We start from the raw sequence: 13420 nt of genomic DNA, 5'->3' as shown, positions 1-13420 counted from the left end.
CCACTTCTGCCAACTTTCCATGGAATGGAAAGTGAGAATCCTTATGCCCATATCAAGGAATTTGAAGATGTTTGTAATACATTCCGAGAGGAAGGAGCTTCTATCGACCTGATGAGGCTTAAACTATTTCCTTTTACTTTAAAGGATAAGGCCAAGATTTGGCTTAATTCTTTAAGGCCAAGGAGTATCCGCACTTGGACTGATTTACAAGCTGAATTCCTCAAGAAGTTTTTTCCTACTCATAGAACAAATAGCTTGAAAAGGCAAATTTCAAACTTCTCAACTAAAGAGAATGAGAAATTCTATGAGTGTTGGGAAAGATACATGGAAGCCATTAATGCTTGTCCTCATCATGGCTTTGATACATGGTTGTTGGTGAGTTATTTCTATGATGGGATGTCTTCCTCAATCAAGCAACTCCTCGAAACGATGTGTGGAGGGGATTTCATGAGTAAGAATCCTGAGGAAGCTATGGATTTCTTGAGTTATGTAGCTGAAGTCTCAAGGGGATGGGATGAACCGCATAGAGGAGAAGTGGGAAAGATGAAGTCTCAACCAAATGCTCTTCATGCTAAGGCTGGATGTACACCTTGAATGAAGATGTTGAAATGAAAGCAAAATTTGCAACTATGACAAGAAGAGTGGAAGAGCTAGAACTGAAAAAGATGAATGAAGTGCAAGCTGTTGCTGAAACACCAGTGCAAGTAAAGCCATGTTCTATTTGTCAATCTTATGAACACTTGGTGGAGGAGTGCCCTACAATTCCAGTTGCTAGAGAAATGTTTGGAGAACAAGCAAATGTCATTGGACAATTCAAGCCCAATAGCAATGCTTCATATGGCAATACTTACAACTCAAGTTGGAGGAATCATCCAAATTTTTCATGGAAGCCAAGAGCACCTCAGTACCAACAGCCGACTCAACCATCTCAACCATCTCATCAAGCTTCAAGTCTTGAACAAGCAATAGTGAATCTCAGCAAGGTTGTGGGAGATTTTGTTAGAGAACAAAAGTCCATCAACTCTTAACTCAGTCAAAGAATTGACAGTGTAGAGAATACTTTGAATAAAAGGATTGATGGGATGCAAAATGACTTATCTCAGAAGATAGATAATCTCCAATACTCAATCTCAAGGCTCACTAATTTGAACACAGTGCAGGAGAAGGGTAGATTTCCTTTTCAGCCTCACCAAAACCCCAAGGGTACCCACGAAGTGGAAATTCATGAGGGAGAATCTTCACATGTGAGAGATGTTAAAGCCTTGATCACTCTAAGGAGTGGTAAAAAGGTTGAGTCACCAACACCCAAGCCATATGTTGAAGAGAACTAAGAAGAAGAGACAAAGAAGAGGGAGGAAATGAAAGGAAAGAAGAAAGATAACAGTGAAGGGAAGAAGGACCGTGATTCAATAGTGAATGTAAATCCGGAGAAAGAGCTTATTAAGGAAGAATTGATGAAGAAACGCACATCTCCACCTTTTCCTCAAGCTTTGCATGGGAAAAGGGGGATAAAAAATGCATCAAAATCCTTGAAGTATTGAGCCAAGTGAAGGTAAACATTCCATTGCTGGACATGATTAAGCAAGTTCCATCATATGCAAAGTTCCTAAAGGACATGTGTACTATCAAAAGAAGGTTGAATGTGAATAAGAAAGCCTTCTTGACTGAACAAGTAAGTGCCATCATACAATGCAAATCTCCTTTGAAGTACAAAGATCCGGGATGTCCTACCATTTCAGTCATGATTGGAGGAAAGGTAGTGGAAAAAACTTTATTAGATTTGGGAGCAAGTGTGAATTTGTTACCATACTCTGTTTATAAGCAATTGGGACTTGGTGAATTAAATCCAACATCAATCACCCTATCTTTAGCTGATAGGTTAGTGAAAATTCCAAGGGGGATAATTGAGGATGTTTTAGTTCAAGTTGATAATTTCTACTATCCAGTAGATTTTGTTGTTCTTGATACTGATCCTTTGGCTAAGGAAGCTAATTATGTTCCTATCATCCTTGGAAGGCCATTTCTTGCTACTTCAAATGCAATCATAAATTGTAGGAATGGACTTATGCAACTCACTTTTGGCAACATGACACTTGAGCTTAATATCTTTCATATGTCAAAGAAGCAAATTACTCCGAAAGAAGAAGAAGGTCCAGAAGAGGTATGCATTATTGACACTCTAGTGGAGGAGCATTGTGATCAGAATATGCAAGACGAGTTGAATGAAAGTCTTGAGGATCTTGAAGAAGGGTTGTCTGAACCCACTAATGTGCTTGCTACTCTACAAGGTTGGACGAGGAACCAAGAGATCCTACCTTTATTCGATAAGGATGAGGGACAAGATGATGTAACGGAAGAATTCCCGAAGCTCAATTTGAAACCTCTACCCATGGAGTTAAAATATACATACCTGGAAGAAAATAACCAATGTCCTATTGTTATATCTTCATCTCTTACCAGCAATCAGGAGATTTCTCTACTGGAAGTTCTTAAGAGGTGCAAGAAAGCAATAGGATGGCAAATATCTGACTTAAAAGGAATTAGTCCTTTGGTTTGTACGCATCACATATATATGGAGGAAGAAGCTAAACCAATTCGTCAACCTCAAAGAAGATTGAATCCTCATTTACAAGAAGTGGTGCGAACTGAGGTACTAAAGCTACTCCAAGCGGCTATTATTTATCCCATATCTGACAGCCCTTGGGTGAGTCCTACTCAAGTGGTACCAAAAAAGTCAGGTATTACTATGGTTCAAAATGAAAAAGGCGAAGAAATTGCTACACGCCTCACTTCAAGCTGGAGGGTGTGTATTGATTATAGGAAACTGAATACGGTTACAAGGAAAGATCATTTTCCACTCCCGTTTATTGATCAGGTGCTGGAGAGAGTCTCTGGCCATCCTTTCTATTGTTTCTTGGACGGGTACTTCCAAATTGAAATTGATGTTGAAGATCAGGAGAAGACCACTTTCACATGTCTGTTTGGAACATACACCTACAGAAGAATGTCGTTTGGTTTATGCAATGCACCTACAACATTCCAAAGATGTATGCTTAGTATCTTCAGTGATATGGTGGAGCAAATTATGGAGGTTTTCATGGATGATATCACCGTATATGGAGGTACATTTGAAGAATGCTTAGTAAATTTAGAAGCGGTTCTTAAAAGATGCATTGAAAAAGACTTGGTGCTCAATTGGGAGAAATGCCATTTTATGGTATGTCAAGGAATTGTCCTTGGCCATATCATCTCCGAGAAAGGCATTGAAGTTGATAAAGCAAAGGTGGAACTTATTGCCAAATTGCCATCCCCAACCACTGTAAAAGGAGTAAGGCAATTTCTTGGCCATGCAGGGTTCTACAGGAGGTTTATACAAGATTTCTCTAAGCTTTCAAGGCCTCTTTATGAAATTTTGGCTAAGGATGCTAAGTTTGTCTGGGATGAGAGATGTCAAAAGAGTTTTGATCAGTTGAAGCAGTTTTTGACAACCGCTCCAATAGTAAGGGCTCCTAACTGGCAATTACCCTTTGAAGTAATGTGTGATGCCAGTGACTTTGCTATAGGAGCTGTACTTGGCCAATGAGAAGATGTGAAGCCCTATGTGATCTACTATGCAAGCAAAACATTGAATGAGGCTCAAAGAAACTACACAACTACAGAGAAAGAATTGTTAGCTGTGGTGTTTGCTTTAGACAAGTTTCGTGCTTATTTGGTAGGGTCTTTCATCATTGTTTTCACTGACCATTCAGCCTTAAAGTATTTATTCACAAAGCAAGATGCAAAAGCAAGGTTGATTAGATGGATTCTTTTGTTGTAAGAGTTTGATCTTCAAATCAGAGACAAGAAAGGGGTGGAGAATGTGGTAGCTGACCACCTTTCAAGGTTGGTTATAGCACATAATTCCCATGTATTACCTATTAATGATGACTTTCCTGAGGAATCACTTATGTTGCTAGAGAAAGCTCCTTGGTATGCTCATATTGCTAACTATTTGGTTACTGGTGAAGTTCCAAGTGAGTGGAAAGCGCAAGACAGGAAGCACTTCTTTGCAAAGATTCATGCTTATTATTGGGAAGAGTCCTTCCTTTTCAAGTATTGTGCAGATTAGATCATAAGGAAGTGTGTCCCTGAAGAAGAGCAACAAGGGATCCTCAGCCACTGCCATGAGAATGCCTGTGGAGGCCACTTTGCCTCTCAGAAAACAGCCATGAAGGTTTTGCAATCAGGGTTTACTTGGCCATCGCTTTTCAAAGATTCCCACATCATGTGTAGGAGTTGTGATAGATGCCAAAGACTCGGGAAGTTTACAAAAAGAAACCAAATGCCCATGAACCCCATCCTTATAGTTGATCTTTTTTATGTTTGGGGTATTGACTTCATGGGACCTTTCCCAATGTCTTTTGGTAACTCTTATATACTGGTAGGGGTGGACTATGTTTCCAAATGGGTGGAGGCAATCCCCTATAAACAGAATGATCATAGGGTGGTTCTCAAATTTCTTAAGGAGAACATCTTCTCAAGATTTGGGGTGCCCAAGGCCATAATCAGCGATGAAGGTACTCATTTTTGCAACAAACCTTTTGAAGCCTTATTAGCCAAGTATGGAGTGAAGCATAAGGTAGCTACACCTTATCATCCTCAAACTTCCGGGCAAGTAGAACTAGCAAACAGGGAAATAAAAAACATACTGATGAAAGTGGTGATTACAAGCAGAAAAGATTGGTCTATTAAGCTACATGATTCATTATAGGCATATAGAATAGCTTATAAGACTATTCTTGACATGTCTCCCTATCGTCTCGTCTATGGCAAAGCATGCCACCTCCCTGTGGAAGTAGAATATAAGGCTTGGTGGGCAATCAAGAGGTAGAACATGGACTTGATCAAAGCTGGGGCAAAAAGGTGCTTAGACCTTAATGAGATGGAGGAATTAAGAAATGATGCTTACATCAATTCCAAAGTTGCAAAACAGAGGATGAAGAAGTGGCATGATCAACTAATCTCCAACAAAGAATTGCGGAACGGACAAAGAGTCCTACTTTATGACTCAAGGCTCCATATCTTTCCAGGGAAGCTCAAATCAAAGTGGATAGGTCCTTTCATTATTCACCAAGTACATCTCAATAGAGTGGTGGAATTACTAAATTCCAATGGCATAGACACCTTTAGAGTCAATGGTCATCGCCTCACGCCATTCATTGAGTCGTTCAAGCTAGAAAATGAGGAAATCAACCTCCTTGAGCCACAAAAATCCTGATCAGAGAAGTGTTAGATGGATTTGGTTTCACCAAAGTCCATAATTTTGTTAAATATGTTAATTTTTAAGTTTTGTAAATTATTTGATTGTAATTTTGGTCTTGAAATTATGTAAATTGTAACTAACTTAATCTTTTTGAATGATTAAAATCAGTAGAAGCAGATTCTTGCCACTCAGGCACAGCACACTGCCATCTGAGGCAGATTCAGCATCATCTTGGCAGTATATCAGCTCCTGAGCATGCCATTCCCACCTCATCCAGAGCCTCCTACAGGAGAGGCGGCTAAGCCATCATTTCCACAGTCTCACTCCACGTCACTCAGGAGGTACCACTTCCTCCTTATTTTTCAATCGCTTTTGTCACATTGAGGACAATGTTCAGCTTGGTTGGGGGGGAGAGTTGAGGAAGGAAGTTTTTGCTATTAATGCTAAGTTATTTTGGTAATTTAGTTGCTTTTTGCTTAATTTTAAAATTTTTTAAGTTTTTATTCTACTCTCCATGGTTATTAAGGAAAAATTCTCAAAAATGAAAAGGGAGAAATTGAATTTTTGTCTTTTCACTTGACTTAGAGTTTGTATTATGCTTACTAAAGTTGATGAATTGTTGAAACTTCTATTGAATTCAACCTTAATTCTTCCACTTTAAGCTATTCACACACTGTGCACAATAGATTCCGATTATAAGATGAAGAACTATTTCCCTCTTGACTTAGGAAAATTTTAGACTTGGTACCTTTAACCTCATTTAATAGTGTTGGGACACCTTATAACGCCAATGAGCCTTTTAGAAAAAAGAAAGAAAGAAAAAAATGTTTGCTTGCCTTGAAACCTGAGCAAGGTCCGAGGGGTATATGGTGAAAATCTTTAAAACCTGGTGCCCTAAGCCTTCATTGGTTGGGAGTCACCGACCTCAATGCTCGTTACAAGGGTGAATAGGTGGAATTTAACATACTGTAGGTGCTTGGGTATTAAAAATTCATTCTCAAAAGTCTGGGGTAAAATCTGAGGAGTTAGTGGTTGAAAGATTCTTAAAGCTTGATGCCCTAAACCTTAATTGGTTGGGAGTCATCGATGGACCCCTATTACATGGACAAGTTAGAAAAGAATGCCTTTAAGCCTTGTACTCTTACAATGAAAAAAATTGTGAAAAAAGAGGTGCGTTCTTAGCCTATGGGAGGTTGATCAGTTTGCTAAGCTTTGAAAAAGAACTAGGTTTGGGAAGGAGGTTAGTTCAACATACTATATTCGGAAACTAATAAATAACACTTAGATTTTTGTGCAAGAGTAAGGTTTGACCCTTTGGGAGTGGAAATTCTTTTAAAGCTTAAATTTGCATAATGCCTTCTCTTTAAAAATTGTGATTAGACAAGTTATTTGATAACTCTTGTTGAAGTTTGAGTTTTATTTCTTTAATGTTCCATGTGAGAGTTAGATCATCATGCCACTTGAAAATTGTTTTTTGATCAGCATGATGTTGTAAATTATAGTACTGTTTATTTTTATTTTTCTCTCCTTCATTGCTAAGGGACTAGCAATATGTCGGTTGGGGGGAGTGATTACTACTCAAAAAGTGCTATTTCATAGCTTGTAATAAACTCTTTTAAACACTTTTGAGTAGTAGTTATCACCTTTTAACCCAATTAACATATTAAGGACCCTTGCAATCAATTCTAATCAAATTGTGTTAAGTTTTGGTGTTTTGATAGCTTTGTTTATCACCAAAACAATCCGAGATTGAGGAGAGTTATTTGGAATCCATGGCAAAGATGTCCAGACAGGGCGTCCGGACACACCATCGGAGGGCGGCAGAACATGGGCTGTAGCAAGGATCGCTCACTCACTTTAGTCAATGTTTTCCATCCGAACAACATATCCGAATAGTATATGCTACCGTCCGGATAAAGCTGCGCCGGATAGCATTGCGCCGCCTTTCCTCTTTGGGAGTCTGGATAGTATTGCGGCGCATGTCCTCTTGGGAAATCCGGATGGAGTTGAGCCGGATGGGTCCCTACACCTTACACACACAGACGGTTCCCCTTGCGCAGCATAGCTCAGTCCACCCGGGGAGGAATTCTGTGCGCCGACATTTCACATCCGGAATTTTGTGCGCCGACATTTTACATCCAGATATCTCACAGCCAGATGCGAGAGGAGGATGCTTCAACTTCTCCGGATATACATATCCGGACCTTTTGATAGCGCTTACTAGGAGAGTTTTTCTCTCAGTATACAGTGCAGCGGTGTTCTCCTGAAGCTTCCTGATATTTTCGACCGACATTTTGAGATATTTTGGGATATTTTTCTTTAGATATTTGTTGTCTAAATCCCCAAACTCTCCTTGTAACCCACCTATCATAGGATTCCTTAGTCTTTAAGTAAGTACAAAGGGTGAATAACCTCATATATATAGTTTGTAATTTTCTTTACAAAGAGATCGAATCTATTATGTAATTGACGGAAGAAAGAAATATATTTCACAGAGCACTTGCTCTGTTTTTTTTTTCCTTCATATAATTGTTTTCTTGTTAGTTTTCTTACTAGCCAAAAAAGCTCTGAGGAAGTTTCCTCAAAGAATGAGTGGCTAGACTTTTAGTTCCTTGGAGTTAAGGTTGTCGGGAAATGTTCCAAGTGCAAGAATTAGTAGCTCTATGGTTTCAGTCTTTAATGAAGAGAAAGTATGATCCTTTAATGATTTCTATGTTTTTAGTTAACTTAAAACACCTTCAAGTCACTTGAGCCAACACTTGGTAAGGCACGTGATCTCCATCCATGGAGATGCACTTGTTTATCTCTTGCGAGCTTTTGGGAAGTGACTTGGAGGTAGGATTTTCTAGAATTGCCAACACTTGGTAAGCTTTTGGACTCCAAGGAGAGATCCATTAGTTATCTCTTGCGAACTTGAGAAGGGAAGTCCAAAGTTAAAGATCACCTTGAATGGAAAATGCTAGGTGAGAGGCACGAGCCATTGCAAGTTGCATCAGTGAGAGGGAATTAGAGCTGGAATCCATTTAAAGGATACATCTGTACTGCACCGGTTAGAGAATTGACTATATGTTAATTCTTTAATGTGAGGAAACGAACCAAATGACCAGAGCTCTGTTTTTGCATAAGGAACCTCCCCTGTGAACCTAAACCTCCAAGGAATGTTTTTCTTCATAAGTAATTTCCATTACTTTCTTTTTAGTTAGCTTTAAACAAAACCTCATTTAAACAAAGTTTGTGTTTTATTTCTTAAGCTAACCTTGAAATGAAAAAGCACCAACTCAGCTTTGAATTGGTATCAGTTGTGAGTTGAAAACCCTTCCCAGTGAACAATCCTAGAGCCACTATGCTATATTAGCTAAGCTATCCTAATGCATGGTGATATAGGTTATAAATTTTGTTGATTACTCTCTCAATCAAAGAGCACCAGCCGGACATGAATCAGCTAAGACACCAATTGGGAATGAATCAATATTGTTGAAAGTTATAAACAAATTATTTGATTTTGTTTATAATTAAAGTTATACCAATGCTATCAAGTTATTATAACTGATTATAATAATATTGTTTTGTCATATATATGAAGTTATTTGACAATGTCGAATATCACAAAACTCAAATTTGTGACACTTGACATTTCGGGAAAGAACTATCTATCTTGGATCCTTGATGTTGAAATACATCTTGATGCAATGAACCTTGGAGCTACGATCAAAGAAGGAAATCAAGCATCCCTGTAGGATCGCGTAAAAGCATTGATTTTCCTTCGCCATCACCTCCATGAAGGTTTAAAAAATGAGTATCTTACGGTAATGGACTCTTTTACTCTATGGAGTAATTTGAAGGAAACATATAACCACCAAAAAATTGTGATTCTCCCAAAAACTCGATATGATTGGATGCACCTAAGGTTGCAAGATTTTAAAACTGTTAGTCAATACAATTCCGCACTTTTCAAAATCAGCTCTCAATTAAAGCTGTGTGGAGAAAAAAAATCACAAAAAAAAGACATGTTAGAGAAAACTTTTAGTACGTTTCATGCCTTGAATGTGCTCCTGCAGTAGCAATATCGAGAGCTTAGATTTACAAAATATTCTGAATTAATATCATGTCTTCTTGTTGCTGAACAAAATAATGAGCTTTTGATGAGAAATCACCAGTCTCGTCCAACTGGATATGAACCATTCCCTGAAGTGAATGCAATATCATCCCAAACTCGTGGACAAGGACGAGGACGTGGTCATGGTCGTGGAAGAAATCCATGATACCATGGTTCTTATAGTAATAATTCTCAGAAAATGAAAGCCTCATTGCACCACCAAAAGTGGAACAATACTGAGACAAAACAAAGAAATGGGAAGCATTTACAAGATAAACCTCCTAAGAACCATGAGAATAATTGTTATAGATGTGGTATGAAGGGGCATTGGTTGCATACCTATCGTACGCCCAAACATTTGGTCGACCTTTTCCAAGCATCAATAAAAGCAAATGGAAAAGAAATAGAGATGAACTTACCGATGGTGATGGATTGGACCTAACCTACTATGACATTGATTTCTTTGGAGGTCCTAATGAAAAAACAGACCATTTGATAAATGATGAGAAAATTAACATTGATTGATGTTACTTTATATATGAAATAATATATTATTATGTCTTATATTTACATCTGATTTTCTTTATTATTTACATTATGCCTTTTTTTTGTTATATTTGAAATCCATGTGTTATTTGGTCTCAAGATGAATGAGGATGATGTATGTCTCATAGACTGTGGGACCACACACACAATTCTTCGAGATAAAAGATATTTCCTTGAATTGACATTAATAAAAGCTTATGTAAGTACCATATCTAGTATTACAAACTTAGTTGAAGGCTCTGGAAGAGCAAACATAACGTTGCCAAATGGAACTAGATTCCATATAAATGATGCTTTATATTCTAGTAAATCCAAAAGAAATTTGCTCAGTTTTAAAGATATCCACATAAATGGATATCATATTGAAACTATGAATGAAGATAATGTAGAATATCTTTACATTACTTCCATTATATCTGGCCAGAAGCTTATAATGGAAAAACTCTTGGCTTTCTCCTTTGGGTTGTATCATACAACTATAAAGCCTATTGAATCATATGTTGTCGTGAACTAGAAGTTCAACGACCCAAAAGTTTTTGTCCTTCGGCATGACAAGCTAGGTCACCCGGGGTCTTCAATGATGCGTCGAATAATCGAACACTCACATGGGCATCCACTAAAGAACCAGAAGATCCTTTCGCCCAATGAATACTCATGTGTTGCCTGCTCACAAGGTAAATTGATCATCAGACCATCTTTTACTAAAGTCATATCTGAGTCACCAATCTTTTTAGAAAGAATACATGGGGACATATGTGGGTCTATCCATCCACCATGTGGACCATTCCATTATTTTATGATCTTAATAGATGCTTCTACTAGGTGGTCACATATTTGTCTCATTTCTACACATAACGTTGCCTTTGCTAGACTTCTTGCACAAATAATCAGATTACGAGCACAATTTCCAAATTATCCAAGTAAGACAATACGTCTTGATAATGCTAGTAAATTTACTTCTCAAACATTCATTGACTATTGCATGTCGGTAAGGATAAAAATTGAGCATCATGTTGCTCATACTCATACCCAAAATGGTTTAGCAGAATCCTTCATCAAACGTCTCCAATTAATAGCTCGACCATTACTAATGAAAACCAAATTACCTACTTCCGCCTGGGGTCATGCTATTATGTATGCTGCAACTTTAATCTGTATTCGACCTACAACTTATCATGAATACTCCCCTTCACAACTTGTGCTTGGAAAACAACCAAATATCTCCCACTTATGAATCTTTGGTTATGCAGTATATGTACCAATTGCACCTACACAACACACTAAAATGGGTCCCCAACAAAGACTTGGGATTTATATAGGTTTTGATTCTCCATCTATCATAAGATATCTTGAACCTTTGACAGACGATATTTTTACAGCCCGCTTTGCGGATTGTCATTTTAATGAGAGTGTTTTCCTGTCATTAGGGGTAGAAAAGTCGATTCCTAAAGAATGACAAGAAATTAGTTGGAAGACATCTGCTATGTCCCATCTTGATCCTCGTACAAATCAATGTGAACTAGAAGTTCAAAGGATCATTCATTTGAAAAATCTTGCAAATCAACTACCAAATGCATTCATTGATACAAAGAAAGTGACAAAGTCACATATCCCGACTACAAATACTTCAGCACGGATTGATGTCCCTGTAGGACAGTTAACAAATGAATCTAAGATACGCCTAAAGCGTGGTAAACTTGTCGGCTCAAAGGATGTAACTCCCCGGAAGAGGAGAACCCAAGAAAAACTTGACACTCTAGAAGAGACCATCAAAATGACTGATCAGTTTAAAATTGACAAATCTATAGCCCTAGATGAGGCACAAATAATGCAGAAAGCCCTTGAAGAGACACATGTTGAATAAGAAGCCCCTGAAGAGGCACATATTGCACAAAAGCCCCTGAACAACCACATATTGAACACGAAGCCCCTGAAGAGGCATAGGTACCTGAAAATTGTGAGATCTTAGTAAGTTATGTACACGCGGGAAAAAAATGGGATCAAAATAATATTATTATTATTAACAATATTTTTGCTTTCCAAGTGGCCTCTGATATCATAAGAAATGATGAAGATCCCAAACCACGAAATGTGAAAGAATGTCAACATAGAAATGATTGGCCAAAATGGAAAAAAACTATACAGACAGAGTTAAACTCATTAACAAAACGAGAAGTTTTTGGACCTGTAGTCCAAACACCTGAAGATGTAAAGCCTATTGGGTACAAATGGGTATTTGTACGAAAGCGCAATAAGAATAATGAGATCATAAGATATAAAGCACGATTAGTAGCACAAGGTTTCTCATAGAGACCTGGTATTGACTACAATGAAACATATTCTCCCGTCATGGATGCAATCACATTTTGTTTCTTAATTAGTTTGGCAATCTCAGAAGGACTGGATATGCATCTCATGGATGTTATTACAACATATTTATACGGATCCATGGATAATGATATATACATGAAAATCCCTAAAGGATTTAAATTGCTTGAAGCAAATAGTACAGAGCCTCGTAGCACGTACTCAATCAAGTTACAATGATCCTTGTATAGATTAAAGTAATCTGGACGGATATGGTACAATCGTCTTAGCGAATACTTGCTAAAAGAAGGGTATGTGAATAACCCTATATGCCCATGCATCTTCATTAAGAAATCAAAAACCAGATTTACAATTATTACAGTGTATGTTGATGACTTAAATCTTGTTGGAACTCCTGAAGAGCTCACAATAATAACAAATTACTTGAAAAAAGAATTTGAGATGAAAAATCTTGGAAAAACAAAATTTTGTCTCGGCCTGCAGATTGAGCATTTTCCAAATGGAGTTTTAGTACATTAATCAACATACATTAAGAAAGTTTTGAAGCGTTTTTATATGGATAAAGCGCATCATTTAAGTTCTCCAATGGTTGTCTGATCACTTGATGTGAAAAAAGACTCATTTCGTCCTTGCAAAAAAAATGAAGAGTTACTTGGTCGTGAAGTACCATATCTTAGTGGTATTAGTGCACTTATGTATCTTGCCAATTGTACACGTCCAGACATTGCTTTTTCTGTCAATTTATTAGCAAGATACAATTCTGCTCCAACTCGAAGACATTGGAATGGTATCAAACACATATTGCGTTATCTTTGCGGAACTACTAATATGAGTTTATTTTACTCAAGGGAATCAAAGCAACAATTACTTGGATATGCAAATGCAGGATATCTTTCAGATCCACATAAAGGTAGGTCACAAACAAGGTATGTGTTTAATTGCAATGGTACTGCTATTTCATTGAAATCTGTCAAACAAACAATGGTGGTCACATTATCAAATCATTCAGAAATACTAGTAATTCATGAAGCAAGTCGTGAATGTATATGGTTAAGATCTATGATCCAGCATATTCGGGAATCATGTGGACTCTCCTCTATCAAAGATGACCCTACAATATTATTTGAAGATAATACTGCATGCATTGCACAAATAACAGGGGGTTATATTAAAGGAGATAAAACTAAACACATTTTACCAAAATTCTT

At 37.6% G+C, this 13420-nt stretch overlaps 1 non-coding gene across 1 annotated transcript; it reads right to left on the bottom strand.

Annotated features, from left to right (window-relative positions):
- Positions 1–252: 252 nt before the first annotated feature.
- LOC117934331 lies at positions 253–359 on the bottom strand. Its single transcript, XR_004654469.1, has one exon. It is a non-coding gene; the product is annotated as a small nucleolar RNA R71 (small nucleolar RNA).
- Between the last annotated feature and the right edge of the window lie 13061 nt (positions 360–13420).

The sequence above is a fragment of the Vitis riparia genome, chromosome 16 (genome assembly GCF_004353265.1).
Source record: "Vitis riparia cultivar Riparia Gloire de Montpellier isolate 1030 chromosome 16, EGFV_Vit.rip_1.0, whole genome shotgun sequence".
In the NCBI taxonomy this organism is placed as follows: domain Eukaryota; kingdom Viridiplantae; phylum Streptophyta; class Magnoliopsida; order Vitales; family Vitaceae; genus Vitis; species Vitis riparia.
Note: the sequence above shows the minus strand (reverse complement) of the source record. Positions and strands in the feature narration are given on the sequence as shown.